General features: G+C 43.1%; 1 non-coding gene across 1 annotated transcript; it reads left to right on the plus strand.

Annotated features, from left to right (window-relative positions):
* Nucleotides 1-1,310: 1,310 nt before the first annotated feature.
* On the plus strand, nucleotides 1,311-1,417 carry LOC111553327. The gene has a single exon (XR_002734901.1). It is a non-coding gene; the product is annotated as a U6 spliceosomal RNA (small nuclear RNA).
* Nucleotides 1,418-21,652: the final 20,235 nt, after the last annotated feature.

Below are 21,652 nucleotides of genomic sequence, written 5' to 3' on the forward strand. Positions count from 1 at the left end.
CTTATAAATAGGGAGGCTGGAGAGTCAAAAATCAGAAAAAGTTGGTGTAAAAATGGAAGCAACAGTAGATTGGAGATGCTCTACTGTCAACTCTGAAGATGGAGGGAGCCACGGAACAAGGAAACGGATTCTTCTTAAGGGAGCGCAGCCCTGCCGACTCCCTGACTGGGCCCCCGCCTCCCTCCCTCGATTGGCCCAATGAAACCCAATTTCTGACTTTTGATCTCCAGAACCATAAGACTATAAATTTGTATTAGGTTGGTGCAAATGTAATTGCGGTTTTTGCCATTACTTTGAAAATATTTTAGGCCATCAAGTTTGTGGTATTTTGTTACCGAAGCTCCAGAAAAATTAATACAACACAGCTAAAGCCTTAAGACACAGTTGCACAACTGGGCTTGCTCTCCTGCATCCCAGCTGTCTCCATGAGAATAATAACACCTCAGCCAGCCCACTGGTCCAACAGGACAAGAGACAAGCTGGCCAGTGCTGCCTGTTAGCCTTGGCCACCAGCTCGAAGCAGAACCCAGCCCAGATCAGCCAACCTGCAGAAATGTGAAAAGTAAAAACTTAGTGTTGTGTGCTACTCAGTTTTGGCAGTTAGCGACAATGATAGCTAACTGATACGGGGTGCTAAGCAACACCACATATGTCTCTACAATAACTATACGTGGTAGAGAAACTTATCCAGCATTTTACAGATGATGAAACAGGCCAGGTAAACACACATGCCCAAAGTCACACACAGGCAGCATTCTGAAGGTTCAGTTGTTTCATTTTGCCTAAATGAATATGAGAGAGATCTTCCATTTTTCCTTCCCAATTCCCTATTCGCCTGTCTGAGCCTCAGGAAACTAGCCTCATGACTTCATCCACACACTTCCCTGTCCTCTGGTTTCTGACTGGGATCAGCCATTAGAAAGCAGCAGTGGGATGTGGAAAGCGGGAGAAGATGGAAGTTGGGGTCTTTATTCCCACAACACCCCACCCCCACCCCTGCAGACTTAACCAAGGCTGGCGGTGGCCTTCATCCGAAGGCCGTAGTGTCTGGTGTACACAGCCCTCTTGTTCCAAGTCCTGGTAACCACTGCCTCCCTTTGTCGTAGCCCCACCGTCTTATGCTAACCGTTGTAATTTTCCTACACCCTGCCCATGCCATTATAAATAAGTTAATGATTTATTAGATTACCTTCAAATTACTCAAGTGGGAGTGTGCCTTCTGTTTCCTGTCGTGACCCTACAGATAATAGCAAGTAAGTTAAGCAGTAAGTAAATATTTCCTGTTTCGGGGGACTATGAAACCACACTTAGTGCTTGCTTCGGCAGCATATATACTAAAATTGGAATGCCACAGAGAAGATTAGCATGACCCCTGTGCAAGGATGGCATGCAAATTCATGAAACCATCCATATTTTAATTAAAAACTATAAAATTAAATATCGGGTAGATATGCAGGCAGGGCGGGGCAAAGCTCTGAGGGGTAGGGTGTGCAGGTCAGCATTATCTAGTTGCAATGGTTATGTTGAGTAATGGGCCACCTGGTGGTCTAGCTGGAGGCAACAAGGCTGTAAATCAATTCTTCAGCGTTCTTTCCTGAGATGGGACACTCTCAACCTTGGTTTGATATTCTGGACCTCCTAAGGCCAGTTCCTGGAATTATTTAAATAAAAGGCATGTTTACACATTAAGAGAGCACAGAAGAACAATATAGAATGGCTGGACTAGGTGTGGTGGCTCACACCTGTAATCACACACTTTGGGAGGCTAAGGCAAGAGGATCACTTGAGCCTAGGAGTTCGAGAGCAGCCGGGACAACATAGTGAGACCCTGTCTCTACAAAAAAATTAGGCAGGTGTGGTGGTATGCACCTGTAGTCATGTAGGTCTAAAACTGGCCTGTTTGGAGATTTGGTTATTATTTCACTCTCTCCTGATTTCTTGGAAAGTTTAATAACAATCTTGGTTTCAGGCCAGATGTGGTGGCTCACACCTGTAAATCATAGCATTTTGGGAGGCCAAGGCAGGCGAATCACCTGAGGTTGGGAGTTTGAGACCAGCCTGGCCAACATGGTAAGACCCTGTCTCTACTAAAAATACAAAAATTGGCTGGGCGTGGTGGTGGGCGCCTATACTCCCCAGCTACTCAGGAGGCTGAGGCAGGAGAATTGCTTGAACCTGGGAGGTAGAGGTTGAAGTGAGCCGAGATCATGCCATTGCACTCCAGCCCGAGTGACAAGAGCAAAACTCCATCTCAAAAAAAAAAAAAAAAATCTTGGTTTCGGCTTGGTGGTGTGGAACTTCAGCATTTGTACTCCATTTTAGTTTGGTCCATTGAGTCTAATGCCAGAGCCCAATCCAAATAATGAACTCCTAAAAATTGTATTTAACATAAGGGAAGGAAGGAGATAGAGGGAAAGAGGGCAAAACAAAGAAAGGAATGAGGCCAGGTGTGTAACTCACGCCTATAATCCCAGCACTTTAGGGGGCAGAGACAGGAGGATTGCTTGAACTCGAGTTCAAGATCAGCCTGGGCAATATAGTGAGACCTCATCTCTTAAAAAAAAAACAAAAACAAAAAAAAAAGACTGAAGAAGAAAGGAAGTAAAGAGAAAGGAAGGAAAGAACTCTTCATTTATATTTCCTGGCTCTAGGTTTGCTATATATATATATCTATATATATAAATATATAGATATATTCTGACACTTTTAAAAACAGGAGGATTTTATCCAGCACTATTGGAAGAGGGGAGAGAGGTCTGCCTCAACCAAAGAGCAAGGGCAGGAAGTGGGGATTTATAGGCAACAAGAAGAGTGAGGGGGTCATAGCTGAAAAATTACTAAGAGCAGACATCATGGGTAGGGGGATTCTAGCTAAACTGAACTAGCAGGATTCTTGCTAGAGGCAGACCAAGGACTTATATATCAGAGGTGAAGGATCAGAAACTTGATCAGATATCAAGGATGGTGGATAACTTAGCAGGATTCTTATTAAAACTGGGCCAGGCAGGCCAAGGACAGGAGGGAGTAGAGGCCAAGTTTGGACAAGGAGAGAGCCTTTTGTCGGTTTTTTAAATCTCTCTTTGAGTATGAGCCTGGGGAACTGGAGAATTCATTTTTTTCTTTTTTAAATATAGCTGTGGGGTTTTGCCACGTTGCCCAGGCTGGTCTCGAGCTTCTAAGCTCAAGCAATTCGCCTACCTCAGCCTCCCAAAGTGCTGGGATTACAGGCATGAGCCACTGCACCTGGCTGAGAATTCAAAAACACTAAAAATTTGTAAGATTAGAGTACTTTAATGTGGTGCTTCACAGTATACAACGTTTTAAAAATCAGGGTTGGGTTCAGTAGCTCACATCTGTAATCCCAGCACTTTGGGAGGCCAAAGCTGGCGGATCATCTGAAGTCAGGAGTTTGAGACAAGCCTGGCCAACATGGCGAAACCCCATCTCAACTAAAAATACAAAAATTAGCCGGGCCTGGTGGCGCACATCTGTAATCCCAGGTACTCGGGAGGCTGAGGCACAAGAATCACTTGATCCTGGGAAGTGGAGGCAGTAGTGAGCCGAGATCACACAACTCCACTCCAGCCTGGGAGACAGATTGAGATTCTGTCTCAAAAAAAATAAAATAATAATAATAAAAATAAAATCAGTAACCTGAGGATACCGGATATCAACTCCTATGTCCAATTTATTTCATTAACCACTTTAGATTAATAAATATTAGAACGCCACATAGAACCATATCAAGTTGAACCACACTCCAATTTTCAGGGCAACTGCAGTTTTCAGGGCAATTGCAATTTTCAGGGCCACAAGCAGTCTGCACCATTTTCTTGGGCCTCAGTTGAAGCCACATTGCATACATCCCACAAGTGTCTACTAAAAATACAAAAACTAGGCATGGCGGCACAAGCCTGTGATCCCAGCTACTCAGGAGACTGAGCTGGGAGGATGGCTTGAATCCGGGAGGTGGAGGCTGCAGTGTGCTGAGATCGGGCCACTGGATTCCAGCCTGGGCAAGAGAGTGAGACCCTATCTCAAAAAAAGAAAAAAGAAATGCCCTTTAGCTCTTCCCTGTTTTTGCACATACCAGCAGTATAACAAAAGTCACACATAGTTAGCTTAAAAATTAATAATAATGAAATCAGTAGGCACTGCAGCATGCACTTGTAGTCCTAGCTACTTAGCAGACTGAGGTGGGAAAATTGCTTGAACCCAGAAGTTTGAGGCTGCAGTGTGCTGTGATCGCACCACTGAGGATGCCAGCGTGGGTGACAGAGTAAGACCTTGTTTCTTTTTTTTTTTTTTTTTTTGAGACGGAGTCTCGCTCTGTGGCCCAGGCTGGAGTGCAGTGGCCTGATCTCAGCTCACTGCAAGCTCCGCCTCCCGGGTTGACACCATTCTCCTGCCTCAGCCTCCCGAGTAGCTGGGACTACAGGCGCCCGCCACCTCGCCCGGCTAGTTTTTTGTATTTTTTAGTAGAGACGGAGTTTCACCGTGTTAGCCAGGATGGTCTCAAACTCCTGACCTCGTGATCCGCCCGTCTCGGCCTCCCAAAGTGCTGGGATTACAGGCTTGAGCCACCGCGCCCGGCCAAGACCTTGTTTCTTAAAAAAAAAAAAAAAAAAAAAGTGTCTGCAGCTCCATACTCTGATAGAAACAAGAATTAAGTTCCTACGGCATATTTGGCATATTCCTGCTTACAAAAATATCACCAAACTTCTAAACAAGATCAAAACACTTCTAATATTAAACATCGAAATAAATGTGAGCTACACATACCTTTTACAAAGATTAATAGAAACAAGAGAATAATTGACCCAAGTTTTGGTTAATCAGTGAGTGAGCGCGGTCGTGGTGGTGGTGGGTTAAATCAAGGAATAAATGTTTGTAAAGCGAAAATTTTCAGGAGCATGTCCTCCCACTATACAGTTCAAAAACAAGAACCAATCTGGCAGACTCACTGAGTGCTTTTGGATCACATCATTTATTGTCCTGCATTTGTATGATTATCATATACTGTATGGATTTTTTATTTTACAATAATTTGTATTCACTCATTTTCATTCATTCAGTTTCCAAGCTGCTTATTCCAATTCAGGGTCTCAGGTGGCAGCCTGTCCTAGTAGCTCAGGACGCCAGGTGGGCGTCCCCCCAGGACAGGATGCTGTCCCTCACAGAGCGCGCGCACACACACACACACACACTCCGACAGGAACCATTTAGATATGCCAGTTCACCTAAAGTGCACATCCATGGGATGTGGGAGGAAAACAGGGTACCTGGAGAAAACCCATGCAGGCATGGGGAGACCATGCAAACTCCACACAGACAGTGACCCTGGCTGGGAATCAATTTGTTTTCTCAACAATGTTATAACAAAAGGATGTTGAATGTAATGATGTTATCTGAGGACTGGCTGTAATTAACCAACTGACCAGCAGACTGCATCTACATAGTTACTATTATTCCATGTGCAAACGAGAGATCCAAAGGAGAGAAGGGTTAGAAATCCATTTTTTTCTTATCAAAGGTATATTCTTTTATCCATTTCATTATAGTCTTTTCTGAGCAAAGTGGAAGTTCAAGTCAAAAGTTAGATGAAAGTCGCTTTAAAGTTCAAAGAGGAGAAGAAATGAACTTTTCTTTTGAGAGCCTCTTTTGTGCTAGATGCTTGCCCCTTGCTATGAGAAATGCCAAGATCTTTGCATCTATTGAAGTAGAGAGTAAAACATTTTTTAAAAACGCAGAGATGAGCATGATGAGAGTTTGTGACCGCATGCCACATACCAAATCAGGACAAGGCTATCAGTAATAGCACCTGAGATTCTCCAGGCTGGAATAAACCTCCATCATCATCTTGTTCTATCCCCATCTGATGCTTGAGTCAGATCTTGCTTCTTCATACCCAGTCTGCTTAGCTTTTTTTTTTTTTTTCAGACAAGTTCTCACTCTGCTGTCCATACTGGAGTTCAGCTGTGCAATCTTGGCTCACTGCAACCTCAGCCTCCTGGGCTCAAGCAATTCTCAGGCGCGCACCAGTATGCCCAGCTAATTATCTTCTGTATTTTTTATAGAGACAGGGTTTTGTCATGTTGCCCAGGATGGTCTCAAACTCCTGGGCTCAACTGATCTACTCATCTTGGCTTCCCAAAGTGCTGGGATTACAGATATGAGCCAACACACCCAGCCTGCTTAGTTGTTTTAAAATAAAAACTTTAGACAAATTAAATGTAAGAGTTTAATTGAGCAAAGAACGATTGGTCATTTGGACAGCCTCCTAAACCAGAATAGGTTCAAAAAAACTCCAGGGTTACTGCATGGTCAGAGAAGACCTGTGGACAGAAATAGGAAAGTGACATACAAAAAATAGAAATGAGATACAAAAACAGCTGGATGGGTTACAGCTTGGCATTTGCCTTATTTGAATACAGCTTGAACAGTTGGCCACCTTTGACTGACCAAAACTCAGTGATTGGTATGAGAGTAGGTTACAGTCTGCTTACACAGTCAGCTAGACTATACTTCACTATGTATAGAGAAATCTTTAGGATGAACATAAGGAGGTAGATTTAAGCTAAACTTAATTTAACAATTCGCTTTTTGTCAACCTCTCAAAACTTTAGGCATTGATATCATTCTGTCGTCATTGTAAATGTACTTATTTGGGCTCAAATCCCACTTGGAAACAGCAGAAGAGTGGGTTTTGTGAGGGCTTTAGATTCCTTTTTTGTAAGGATTAGAGTAGAGGGGAACTCCTTATGCTAGAATCTTCTATTTTCTATTCTACAATCTCTTGATCTGTTTTAGGATCTATCTGCTTCTTTAAAGCTTTAGTTTGGTTATTTCGCATTTAGCATGAATTACTCCACTTTGGTTTAATCTGTTCTGGTCTGTGGGGGTCTAGTACGTGAGCTCACTCCAACATTATGACTTGCCATAATTTTGTTTAAAAACCCTCCCCTTTTGGTTAAGTTCTCACTTAGGTAGGAATGTGACCAGAACCCAGGGCTTTAGCAGCCATCTCAGTTACCATCATCTGGGTTTCTAGTTTCAACACAAAACTTATAGGTTACAGTGTCCTCATGGTTATGTTTTTTAAAATGTTGTTGTTCCAGTTGAAGAGAGACCATTTGACATTATATGATGGCTGCATGCAAACATTTAAAATGTTTGAGAGAATACAGTGTACCAGGGAGACTACTATCATTAATATGACTATCAGGAAGATAATATCAAGAGTTTGGATTATGTGCCTTAGACAGGGTCCCCATGAACCAAACCAACAAAAATCAAATAGATCAAAGAATCAACTAGATAGTCAATTCGTTTCAGCCAAGCACAAAATGAGTTATAAGGGATTTGTTAATTTTCTGTAACCGAACCTCTGTAATACCCAATGTATTCTTCTATGTACAAGAAGTGTCAGCAACTGCACAGATATTTACCTGTTCAGTCATTAAGTAATCTAAAACCATTCTATTATCTAGCACAACCTTATTTATTCAATTTTTTTTGAAACAGGATCTCACTCTGTCACTCAGGCTGAAGATCATAACTCACTGCAGCCTCGATCTCCCGGGCTCGAGTGATCCTCCTGCTTCAGCCTCTCAAGTTGCTGGGACTACAGGCACATGACACCATATTTGGCTAATTTTTGTGTTTATTTTTTGTAGAGATGGGATCTTGCTGTGTTGCCCAGGCTAGTCACAAACTCCTAGTCACAACTCACAAGCAATCGTCTGGTCTCTGCCTCACAAAGTGCTGAGATTACAGGCATGAACCCAGCCTAGTACAACTTAGCAAGAGAGTTTAAAGTCTGTTGCCTGACGAAAACCTTTGTAGTAGAATCTGTTATAGAGACTATTATAAGGGATAAATTTCTAATTATTGCCTCATTTACTCCAAACCATGGAAATAGAGATCTAACAAATGATGCCCATCTAGAAGAGTGAAAGCCCCCCTGGTGATATTTTCTTTTTCTTTTTCTTTTTTTTTTTTTTTTTTTAGAGAAGCAGTGAAAGTTTATCAAAAAGTTTTAGAGCAGAAATGAAAGGAAGAAAAGTACACCTGGAACAGGGCCAAGCAGGCAACTTGAGCAATCCAAGTGCCCTGTTTGATGTTAGACTTGGGATTTTATACATTGGCATGCTTCTGGAGTTTTGCATCTCTCCTCCCTTGAATTTTTCCTTGGGGCAGGCTGTCCGCATGTGCAGTAGCCTGTCAACACGTGGGAGGGGGTGCGTGCACACTAATTACTGAAGTAGTGTGCATGCTCACTTTGAGGCATTTTCCCCTTACCAGTCGAGTGTTCCTAGAGAAAGGTCATGTACCAGTTTAACTCCGCCATTTTGCCTCTTAGTGCACATGCTTGGACCCACTCACCCAAATCCTGAGATCTTATTGGGAAGCTGCAGGTCACCAGCTTCAGGTGTTTTCTATTGGGAGACTGATTTTTTCCTTGATGCCAGATGTGACCAATTATTATTTTAGAGAGACAGGTTAACAACTGCCTGACCGTTACCTGATGGTTGCCTTGAGATGGTACTTGTTCCCTTGACCTTGACCCCCTTGTGGGCAGGACCTGGAGTGGCTCATTTCACTCAGCTTACACTCTGTGGACAGCTAAGTGTTAACAGCTCAGTGAAGGGTCAAGCTGATTGCCTCTTGTACCTGCCGCAATGTTTTCTTTAACCTATGATGTAGGTTAAGAGTGGACCAGTGTTCTGTTTCTGACTGATTATGATGCAACAAATGTACCACTAAAATTTCTCACCGACATTGGCCCTTTATCTTCCGTCTATCAAAGCATCAGATTGTCCATGTATAAGGTTGGCTGCAAAATCCTCCACAAATAAAAGTATACCCCACGGGTGCACATAAGACCTCTTTTCCAGTTCTATTGTTCACAGAGGCCTAAGTAAGGAAAAATTAGGAGAAGTAAGAATCTCATGATGGCAGAGGAGTGTTGATCCCTGATTTTGGGAAAGCTGTCCACATCGATGATGTCACCTGCTTCTGGGGAGAACCTTCTGTGGATAGCTTTATCTTATGTTTTCCAACAGGCATACAGTTCTGGAGGGGCTCTTCTGAGTTGCAAGATCACAAACCCAAAGCTCGAAGTCACAAAGTTTTGCCGCAGTGTGGGTGGCAAGGGCAATTTTTCTCTGATGGTATTTCCAAAAGTCCCAGTCTCTATGAGTTCTAGATAGTGAAGTCTTCAACTGTCCTTAGTCAGTGGATCATGAAAAGTTTCTTTTACCTGGTGAAAATGTACTTTGGCAGAATGTATTAAAGCCTTGAAAGGCTGGGTGCAGTGGCTCACATCTGGAGTCCCAGCACTTCGGGAGGCTGAGGCAGGAGGATTGCTTGAGCTCAGAAGTTGGAGACCAGCCTGGGCAACATGGTGCAACCGAGTCTCTACCAAAAATACAAAAATTAGCCAGGCGTGGTAGTGTACGCTCATGGTCCAAGCTGCTGTACTCAGGAGGCTAAGGTGGAAGGATGACTTGAGCCCAGGAAGTGGAGGTTGCAGTAAGCCACGATGGTGCCACTTCACTCCAGTGTAGGCAACAAAGCCAGAACACGTCTCAAAAAAAAAAAAAAAGAAAGAAAAAAGAAAAAGAAAGAAAGCCTCGTAGCATTTAGTCATACGAGAGATTAGGAGTGGAAGATATACGAGATTCTATTATTAGGAGCATAGACTTTTTAGTGACTGTTTCATATGGAGTCAACTCATGTTTTCCACTGAAAGTGGATCTGATTGTTATCAATTCCTAATGCCTTTGATCAAGGCAATACAGTCGATTTGTTAGCTTTTCCAGATATTATCGTTTCTGTAATACCTTATTTAGCTGTTTTACAACTTGTCCGGTGAAACAAGTACCTCTATCACTGGAGATTTCTCCAGGAATGTCCATGAGAGACACATTTCCTAATAATCTTTTAGCTGCTGTTATAGCATCAGCTCGCTTACATGGGACAGTTTCTATAACGCCAGAAAACACACATTGAAAATGACAATTGAATGAAATTCATCTATAAATGTTTAAATAGCCCATCAGGTAGCAGAAATATACCTGAAGTTTTTATTGTCTTCCCAGGATTATAAGTTTAACAAGTCAAACACTGGTCATAAACTATTTCAGCAATTTAGAACAGTCATAAAATCATATATATATATGTATCATATATATATATGATTTTTGTTTGGATAATTTTATCTCTTCCATGAGGAGTGATGGAGTGCAGAGCTTTTAATAACGGAAGCTTTAAGGACTCAGGAAAGACTAGACAACCATTCAGGCTCTCTATGAGCCCATGCTTAACATTAGGTTTATATCCTCTTAAACACCAATTTTGTTTCCCCAAGTCAGATGTATAGCACTGTTTGTAGATGGGTTATCATAGGTAATTTGTCTTGGACCACGGGGTCATTCAAATTGCATATCTAAACAATTTCTGTACTGCCTGATTTAGCATGAAAATCTGGGAGACTATTGTCTTGGTATTCAATTAATTCCTCTCCTGCTTGGGTGAGCACTTTTATCAGTCAGTCTCTTTATTACAGTTCTGGGAAATCTCTTTTTTTTTTTTTTTTTGAGACGGAGTCTCGCTCTGTCTGTCGCCCAGACTGGAGTGCAGTGGCCTGATCTCAGCTCACTGCAAGCTCCGCCTCCCGGGTTTATGCCATTCTCCTGCCTCAGCCTCCTGAGTAGCTGGGACTATAGGCGCACGCCACCACGCCCGCTAGATTTTTGTATTTTTTATTAGAGACGGGGTTTCACCGTGTTAGCCAGGATGGTCTCGATCTCCTGACCTCGTGATCTGCCCGTCTTGGCCTCCCAAAGTGCTGGGATTACAGGCTTGAGCCACTGTGCCCGGCCCAGGTCTGGGAATTCTTACCCAGTCCAAATAATATGACTGAAAAGTTATCAGAAACCTGTATTTAAGAGTGCCTGTCAGGAAAAACAAAGTGCTTCTCAGAGTCTTTTTTACTTTTTCCATGAACCTCCTTGAAGACATGATACTCTAGGATTTTACTTGCTTGAGAAGAGTTTTCATTTTATTTTTATTTATTTATTTTTGAGACAGGGTATCACCCTGTCACCCAGGCTAGAATGCAGTGCTGTGATCACGGCTCACTGTATCTTTGACCTCCCAGGTTTAAACCTCCCTAGTAACTGGGATCCACAGGCATGCATCACCACACTCAGCTAATTTACTTTTATTTTTTGTAGAGACAGAATTTCCCTATGTTACCCAGGCTGGTCTGGAACTCTCGGGCTCAAACAGTTTTCCGACCTTGGCCTCCCAAAGTGCTGGGATTATAGGTGTGAGCCACCATACCAGCCAAGAACTTTCAGAAACTACATCAAAATTAAGCAATTAACTATAGAGCCAATTTAATTGTCATTGTTAAAGACACAATTGACAAATTTGTTCATTTCTGTGATCTTCAGTAATTTAACATAGTAACTATAATTACATATATATGAAATCGTATATATATGCACACACACATCCAGACATATCAGAATTTGGGGAATCTTATACAATTTTGGAACATATGTTAGTAACATTCATAAAAACGTAACTCAAAGAAAGTTAAACATCATTACTTTTTCCTTTTTATTTGTTTATTTAAAATAGAGACAGGATTTCCACACGTTGTTCAGACTGATCTCATGCTCCTGGGCTGAAGCGATCCATGCTTGCAGAGTTCTGGGATTGCAGGTTTAAGCCACTATGCATGGCCTAACCATTATTCCTTATTTGGCAATGCTTCCCATGTAATATAACATATCAAATAAGCCCTTTTATTATCTTTCTTCTGGATGCCGCAAGGACCCTATGATGCATTCCAAAGTTAAAGATAAAAAAAAAAAAAAAAAAGACAATTTTTAATTTGAAATTTGATTTTGAGAAGCCTGTCAAATATGTTAAAGGATTAAAATACCTTATCAAAATAGGATCACAGGTCACTGTGATAATTCAGATTTTAAAAAGCAAAAACCTTTACTCTTTGATAGAAGACTCCATTTTCCAAACAATCAAAAGACCTAAACAAGACTAGAATGAGACAGAATCTGTCTCTCCTGACCTTTCCTTTTTTAAAAATTTTTTGCAGTTTACTCAAAAGGTGAGCAAAAATATTTTATTGTATTTTACTAATACTGCATGAGTTTTTTGTTTAAAAGAGAAAACCAGGCTGGGCATGGTGGCTCACACTTGTAATCCCAGCACTCTAGGAGCCCAAGGCAGGAGAATCACTTGAGCCTGGGAGTTGGAGACCAGCCTGGGAAACATAGTGACACCCTGTTTCTATAAAGAATAAAAAAATTGGCCGGTGTGGTGTTGTGTACCTGTAGTTCTAGTTACTCAGGAGGCTGAGGCAGGAGTATCACTTGAGCCTGGGAGTTCAAAGCTGCAGTGAGGTGTGATCGCACCACTGCATTCCAGCCTGAGTGACAGAGTGAGACTCTGTCTCCGAGAGAGAAAAATCAGATTTTATTATTATTTTAATATACAAATATAAAATGTGGCCTGTAGTCTCAGCTAATGTTTTTATTTTTGTAAAGATAGGATCTCACTATGTTGCCCAGGCTGGTCTCAAACTCGTGAGCTGAAGCAGTCTTCCTGCCTCAGCTTCCCAAAGTGCTGGGATTATAGGCATGAGCCACTGCACCCAGCCTCACATTTTTCTTTATTATCAAATGTAAATATATTTAGCTTTTCTATACCATATAAAAAATAAGATGCCAAAGCATATCAACTTAAACTTATGTTTAATAATTAATGTTTGATATTTTAATTTATTTATAAATGACCCAGATATTTTATGATTATTACTTAATTTTATATAACATGACTTTAAGATTTTAGATTACAAAAAATAGTTCTGTAACTCTGACACAGGTACCCTCCCTAATGTCTTCTCCAGTCATCCTGGGTCTCAAGTAGCCATGTGGCACCCAGAATGGCTAAAGAGGGCAAGGTTCCTCTGGGTCCAGAATTTATATGCCAAGTTTGGAGCTCAGGACAGAAGGCAGATCTGTGAAAATGATGCCTAGAGGATCAAACCCCTCCCAGAATAGCCAAGAGGCAAAGATGGGCCAGGGAGGAAGGGGCCATATTGGGCTTGATTCTGCCTTGAAGCTAGCTGGTGGTCTAGGTGCTGAAAACATGTCCCCAGGTCTTAATATGGCCACCTGTCTGGATTCCACAATCCAAAGACTCAAAACCAAAAACAAGCTCGCAGACAAATCAAGCAAGTATCAAAAATATAGAAGCAGGAGTTTTATGGCCCTTAAAACATGTATTAGAGACAGCATGAACCTGTTTAACCAGTAGACCCAGGCAACCATTTCTGAATTATATTTAACTGGTAATTTTGAAGCCCTTGCTATTACATCAATAATTTAAAAACTAGCTTAATTTACCAAATATTGTCACATACACACAACCCATATAGATATATAGATATACATACAGAAAGCGATCTTAAGCTTTCATAAAGAATTTATATTTTCTAGCTTTTAAATAATTTTTTCAGCCAAGCATGGTGGCTCATGCCTGTAATCTCAGCACTTTGGGAGGCCAAGGTGGGTGGATTGCTTGAGCCCAGGAGTTTGAGACCAGCCTGAGCAACATGGTGAAACCCTATCTCTACTGAAAATACAAAAAATTAGCGGGGTATGGTGGCACATGCCTGTAGTCCCAACTGCTTGGTGGGGGCTGAGGCAGGAGGATCACCTGAGCCTTAGGAGGCCAAGGTTGCAGTGAGCTGTGATTGCACCACTGCACTATAGCCTGGGCAACAGAGTGTGACCCTGCCTCAATGTAAATAAACAAATAAATAAATAAATTTTTCCCCACTCAGACGATCAATCTTCCAATTACTTGTTTCATTGCTCAAAGCAATTGTTAACTAGGCAATAATTTGCCTTCTAAAAAGATGACTCAGCCAGGATGGTGGCTCATGCCTGTAAGCCCAGCACTCTGGGAGGCTGAGGCAGGTGGATCACATGAGGTCAGGAGTTCAACATCAGCCTGACCAACATGGTGAAACCCTGCCTCTACTAAAACTACAAAATTAGCCAGGCATGGTGGTGCACACCTGTAATCCCAGCTACTTGGGAGGCTGAGGCAGGAGAATCACTTGAACTCGGGAGGCAGAGGTTGCAGTGAACCAAGATTGCGCCATTGCACTCCAGCCTGGGCAACAAGAGCGAGACTTCATCTCAAACAATAAAATAAATAAATGAAGATGAGTCTTCAGTGAAACAAGACAAAATTTACATCTCAAAAGCACAGAGCTGAGACTTGAGGTCTAAACATTGTACCATCATTTGCCAAAACCAAGAAAGAAGGGTGTAAAGGCCCAGTTAAAATAAATTGGCAAGGGAAAGCACCTTAAACAAAGCAAAGACTTGTTAATGTAAATTTAAAACAATGGTAAGAGTTTTTAGTGACTCAGTCATCCCTCTCAGAACGCTTACAAATGAAAATTTCTGTTACATATGTAAATTTATTTTACAAAAATGTTTTAAGATGGCCAGCTAAATGTCAGAAAGGTGTATTTTGGAGATGGATTTAGTTCAATAGGTGGTCTTTTTAATGTAGCTACTGTTTCTTAGCCAAATTTACTGAGTTATTTCTCCTCTTTGCACATTATAAAAAAATAAAATAAAACTACTGAGTTCTGAGTGAAGCCCATTCAGGAATTGGGCAAAGAAAGGATTTGCTATGCATGAGTCCAGCATGGATATCTCTGAAAAGGGAGCAAATCTACTTTACCTGAGGGCATAACTTTTTAATTTTTTTTTTTTAGAGAAGAGGTCTCACTATGTTGCCCAGGCTGGTCTCCAACTCCTGGGCTCAAGTGATTCCTACCACCTTGGCCTCCCAAAGAGCTGGGATTACAGGGGTGTGCTACCATGCCCAGCCAGAGGGCATACCTTTTATAAACACTTTATCCAGGATGGTTTCTTTTAGCCTTTAGGATGGAGTAGTGTATTACTCCATTTTCATGCTGCTGATAAAGACATACCTGAGACAGCAATTTACAAAAGAAAGAGGCTTAATGAACTTACAGTTCCACGTGGTTGGGGAGGCTTCACAATCATGGTGGAATGTGAAAGGCATATCTCACATGGCGGCAAACAAGAGAAGAGAGCTTGTGCAGGTAAACTCCCCTTTATAAAACCATCAGATCTCGTGAGACTCACTATCATGAGAACAGAACAGGAAAGACCTGCCCCCATGATTCAGTTACCTCCCACCAGGTCCCTCCCACAACACCTGGGAATTCAAGATGAGATTTGGGTAGGTACACAGCCAAACTGTATCATTCTGTCCTGGACCCTCCCAAATCTCATGTCTTTACACTTCAAAGCCAATCATGCCTTCCCAACAGACCCCAAAGTCTTAACTAATTTCAGCATTAACTCAAAAGTCTACAGTCCAAAGTCTAATCCAAGACAAGACAAGTTCCTTCCACATATGAGCCTGTAAAATCAAAAGCAAGTTAGCTACTTCCTAGATACAATGGGGGGTACAAACATTCGGTAAATACAGCCATTTCAAATGGGAGAAATTGGTGAAAACAAAGGGGTTACAGGCCCCATGAGACTCTGAAATCCAGCCAGGGCAGTCAAATCTTAAAGCTCCAAAATGATTTCCTTTGACTCCATGTCTCACATCCAGGTCATGCTGATGGTGGGTTCCCATGGACTTGGGTAGCTCCACCCCTGTGGCTTTGCAGCCTTTGCACCCTTCCTGGCTGCTCTCACTGGCTGGCATTGAGTGTCTGCAGCTTTTCCAGGTGCACGGTGCAAGCTATCAGTGGATCTACCATTCTGGGGTCTGGAGGATGATGGCCCTCTTCTCACAGCTCCACTAGGTGGTGCTCCAATAGGGACTCTGTGTGGCGGCTCCAACCCCACATTTCCCTTCTGCACTGCCCTAGTGGAGAGTCTCAATGAGGGCCCCACCCCTGCAGCAAACTTCTGCCTGGGCATCTGGGCATTTCCATACATGCTCTGAAATCTAGGTGGAGGATCCCAAACCTCAATTTTTTATTTCCGTGTACCCACAGGTTCAACACCATGTGGAAGCTGCCAAGGCTTGAGGATGCAAACCCCCAAGCAACAGCCTGAGCAACAGGCTGAAGCAACAGCCTGAAGCAACAGCCTGAGCTGTACCTTGGCCCCTTTTATCCATGGCTGGAGAGGCTGGAACACAGGGTACCAAGTGCCTAGGCTGCACAGAGCAGGGGGCCATGGGCCCAGCCCACGAAACCATCTTTTCCTTCTAGGCCTCTGGACGTATGATGGGAGGGGCTGCTGTGAAGACCTCTGACATGCCCTGGAGACATTTTTCCCATTGTCTTGGGGATTGACATTCGGCTCCTCATTACTTATGAAAATTTCTGCAGTTGATTTGAATTTCTCCTCAGAAAATGGGGTATGCTTTTCTATCACATTGTCAGGCTGCAAAGTTTCCAAGCTTTTATGCTCTGTTTCCCTTTTAAACTTGAATGCCTTTAACAGCATCTAAGTCACCTCTTGAATGTGTTGCTGCTTAGGAATTTCTTCCAAAAGATACCCTAAATCATCTCTCTCAAGTTCAAAGTTCCACAAATCTCTAGGGCAGGGACAAAGTGCCGCCAGTCTTTTTGCTAAAACATAACAAGAGTCATTTTTGCTCTAGTTCCTAGCAAGTTCCTTATCTCTATCTGAGACTACCTCAGCCTGGATTTCATTGTCCATATCATTATCAACATTTTGGTCAAAGTCATGCAACAAGTCTCTAAGAAGTTCCAAACTTTCCCACATTTTCCTGTCTTCTTCTGTGCCCTCCAAACTGTTCCAGCCTCTGCTTGTTACCCAGTTCCAAAATTGCTTCCACATTTTTGAGTATCTTTTCAGCAGTGCCGCACTCTACTGGTTCCAATTTACTGTATTAGTCCGTTTTTACACTGCTGATAAAAACATACCTGAGGCTGGGCAATTTACAAAAGAAAGAGGTTTAATGGACTTACAGTTCCATGTGGCTGGGGAGGCCTCACAACCATGGCAGAAGGTGAAAGGCACATCTCACATGGTAGCAGACAAGAGAAGAGAGCTTGTACAGGAAAACTCCCCTTTATAAAACTATCAGATCTCATGAGACTTACTCACCATCACGAGAACAGCATGGGAAAGACCCCCCTGCATGATTCAATTACCTCCCATTAGGTCCCTCCCACAACACATGGGAATTCAAGATGAGATTTGAGTGAGGACACAGCCAAACCATATCAGATAGTAACAAAGTGAAAATTAGCAGATTTACATTTTTTTATTTTAACAAAAAAAAGAAGAAGAAAAGAGGAAGAGGAGGAAGAGGAAGAAGAAGAAAGAAGAAGGAGAAGGAGGAGAAGAAGAAGAAGGAGAAGGAGAAGGAGGAGAATAAGGAGAAGAGAGTCTCGCTCTGTCACCCAGGCTGACAGTGGTACAATCTTGGCTCGCTGCAACCTCCGTCCCTGGGTACAAATGATTTTTGTGCCTCAGCCTCCTTAGTAGCTGGGATTACAGGTGCCCACCACCATGCCTGGCTAATTTTTATATTTTTAGTACAGACAGGGTTTCACCATGTTAGCCAGGCTGGTCTCAAAGTCCTGGCCTCACGTGATCTGCCTGTCTTGGCCTCCCAAAGTGCTGGAATTACAGATGTGAGCCACTGTGCCCAGCTGGATGTTATTTTTTAATTAATTAGTCTCAAGTTTTTTATTTGTCTTTTATAAATTCTTTTAAAAGAGCCAATAACAATACTGAATCTTTTAGAAACTTTTGCACATCAACAGACATCCCTGGGGTCTTTTTTTTTTTTTTTTTTTTTTTTTTGAGCCAATTCTCTGAACTAGTCTCTTGCTCAGTCACCCAGGCTGGAGTGCAGTGGTGCGATCTCCGCTCACTGCAAGCTCCGCCTCCTGGGTTTCACGCCATTCCCCTGCCTCAGCCTCCAGAGTAGCTGGGACTACAGGCGCCCGCCACCACGCCCGGCTAATTTTTTTTGTATTTTTAGTAGAGACGGCATTTCACTGTGTTAGCCAGGATGGTCTCGATCTGCTGACCTCGTGATTCACCTGCCTCGGCCTCCCAAAGTGCTGGGATTACAGGCATGAGCCACCGCGTCCGGCCAGACCCTTTATTTTTAAATGCACTTCTTAAAGTGCAGTGTTGAAATGGGAGCGTTCCCTGGCCCGTCTCGCAGGACATGCGATAGGGGTGTGGCTTCTGTTCAGCCGCAGCAAGCTCAAACCCCTAATGGGAGGGGGAGCACACAGATGGGCAGGTGCAGGAACCGGAGTGGACACTTTTGGGCTCCAGCCCCACGGCAGTATCTAGGTGTGGCTGTCTGCAGTTCCCAAAGCCCAAGAGGGAATATGTTACAGCGTGCTCTTTTAGCCTTGCCATCCACAGATGGCTTAAGTGTTAACAAGCTGAGGGGATCCTCTGCCTTTTTGCAGGGGTAGAGGGCCAGTGTGACAGCTTTCTGTATCCTGAGTTCTTGTCCAGTGTCCCGGAAGAATCAGGTAACGTGGACTTGAAGGATAAATGCAGGGGTTTTACTGAGCAGCGGTGGTGCCTCTCAGTAGGATGGATGGTGAGCTGGACAGGGTATGGAGTGGGAAGATAATCTTCCCCTGGAGTTTGGCCATCCAGTGGCCAATTCTCTGAACGTCCACAGCCAAACTCCTCCAGATGTTCCTTCTCTGCTGCACTGTTCTGCTGTTCATCTGCTTGTCTGCTTGTCTCCTTGTCTCCTCATCACCTCATCTGCTTCTGGAGCCTGGAGTTCAGGGTTTATATGGGTACAGGATAGGGGAGTGCCAGGCCAAAAGGCAACTTTTTGGGTGCGAAAACAGAAATGCTTGTCCTCACTTACAGCCATGAGTATCCAGGTTTGATGGTGGGGCCTTTGCTGGGGAACCACCCTCTTCTACCCAGTATTTCCCTGTCTCCTGTCTGTATCAGTGTTGTTTATTTGGAACATTTCATTGTAATTTTATTTATTTATTTTTAGACAGTGCCTCATTCTGTTGCCCAGGCAGTAGTGCAGTGGCATGATCCCAACTCACTGCAACCTCCACCTCCAGGGTTCAAGCAATTCTCCTGCCTCAGCCTCTCAAGTAGCTAGGATTACAGGCATGTGCCACCACACCTGGCTAACTTTTGTATTTTTTTAGTAGAAACAGGGTTTTGCCATATTGGCCAGGCTGGTCTCAAACTCCTGGCCTCAGGTGATCCACCCACCTGGACCAAAGTTCTGGGATTACAGGTGTGAGCCACCACACCCACCCTTCATTGTAATTTTAAATTACCGTTAGTAAGATTTCACTATTTCTGTAGGTGCATACTTCTTCTGGGGCCTAATACTTACATGTATATAGGTAGGCATAGCCAAAAGGTAGAGTACTTCTTTCTTCAGAAATAAAGGGTGCTATTTTTATACTGAATCTTGACTTTGGCTCTCAGATTCCTTTGATCAACTTACGCAGTAATTTTTCCCTACCTGAACATGCAAGAAGAAGAAACAAATGAGATGGAACATACACACACAAAAAAAATCCTGTAAATTTCATGCCAGGTACGGTGGCTCATACACGTAATCCTAGCACTTTGGGAGGCTGAAGTGGGTGGATTGTCTGAGCTCAGGAGTTCAAGACCAACCTGGCCAACAGAGTGAAACCCCTTCTCTACTAAAACACAAAAAAATTAGCTGGGCATGCTGGCACGCGCCTGTAGTCCCAGCTACTCGGGAGGCTGAGGCATGAGAATCGCTTGAACCTGGGAGGTGGATGTTGCAGTGAGCTAAGATTGTGTCACTGTACTCCAGCCTGGGTGACAGAGCGAGACTCTGTCTCCAAAAATTCCTGTAAATCTCTGAAAACTGAACTTCTTATTCTCTGAAGTACTGCCATTTACTGCCAGTTTTCTATCATGACTTCCGAAGACAGCTCGGATCAAGAATTTGCTCAAAGAAACTTAGATAGTTAGAAACCCAAATTCATGGGGCTTTGGAATCTGAGAACTTACCCACAATCCTCTTGCTATGAAAGAGGAATGGATAAAATGAGTCCAGCACGTCACTCAGTTCGTCACTCAACACTCCTGGGAGACCCTAGGAGCTCCACTTTGGTTCCTACTTCTGACACCAAATTGTTCTTTGCTTAATTAATCTGTTTAATTTGTCTAAAGTTAAATGAAAAACTTAAGACAAATTAAACAGATTAATTAAACAAAGAACAATTTCTGAATCATTCAGTCCCCCAAAGCAGAAAAGGTTCTGTGGCTGGGCACAGTGGCTCACACCTGTAATCTCAGTACTTTGGAAGGCTGAGATGGGAGGATCACTCAAGCCCAGGAGTTCAAGACCAGGCCTGGGCAACATAGCAACATCCCATCTCTTAAAAAAAAAAAAAAGCAAGAAAGAAAAACAGAATAGGTTTGGAGAGTTTCCAGTGCTGCCACATGGTCAGAGAGAATTTATGGACAGAAAAAGCAAAGTGAGGTAAAGTAACAGCTGGATTGCTTACAGCTTTGCATTTGCCTTATTTGAACACAGTTTGAACAGCTGGCCATATCTGATTGGCCAAAACTCAGTCATTGGTATGAGGGTAGGATGTAGTCTGTTTACATAACAGTTAGGTTATAGTTCACTCTGTTCAGAGAAACATTTAGACTGAACTTAAAATATGTAAGAAAGCAGATTTAGGCTAAACTTAATTTTAACAGCTTGCTTATCTATTTAAGCATCTAGAACTCCACTGTGGTGTTTTGTTTTTTTTTTTTTTTTTTTTTTTTGACAGAGTTTCTTGCCCTGTTGCCCTGGCTGGGGTGCAGTGGTGTGATCTCAGCTCACTGCAACGTCTGCCTCCTGGGCTCAAGTGATTCTCCTGCTTCAGCCTCCCAAGTAGCTGGGATTACAGGCGTGCACCACCACACCCAGCTAATTTTTTTATGTTTAGTAGAGACAGGATTTCATCATGTTGGCCGGGCTGGTCTCAAACTCCTGACCTCAAGTGATGACTTGGCCTTCCAGAGTGCTGGAATAACAGGCATGAGCCACTGCACCCAGCCCCCCAGTGCATTTTTAATGGACCTGAGTTATTATAAAGGGCTTTGTTGTACTGAGCATGGCTGTCACACCATCGTCTGTTTCTTTGATTCCTCTGTTCCTGATTCATGCATCCTGTACGACACTAGGCAAGACAGATAAAGAGCATAGATCCCCAGGCTTCAGCAGCCTTTGCTTTCAAACAAGGCAATACAGCATCTTCAGTATGAGTGCAGGCTCTGGAGCCAAAGTCTGGTTTTACTACCCACAGTGACCTAATCTCACTATTAAATGAAGTTCGTGGGGCCGGGCGCAGTGGCTCACACCAGTAATCCCAGCACTTTGGGGAGGCTTAGGCGGGCGGATCACGAGGTCAGGAGATTGAGACCATCCTGTTTAACACGGTGAAACCCCATCTCTACTCAAAACACAAAAAATTAGCCCAGTGTGGTGGTGGGCGCCTGTAGTCCCACCTACTCGGGAGGCTGAGGCAGAATAGCGTGAACCCGGGAGGCAGAGCTTGCAGTGAGCCGAGATTGCGCCACTG

The sequence above is a fragment of the Piliocolobus tephrosceles genome, chromosome 20 (genome assembly GCF_002776525.5).
Source record: "Piliocolobus tephrosceles isolate RC106 chromosome 20, ASM277652v3, whole genome shotgun sequence".
NCBI lineage: Eukaryota > Metazoa > Chordata > Mammalia > Primates > Cercopithecidae > Piliocolobus > Piliocolobus tephrosceles.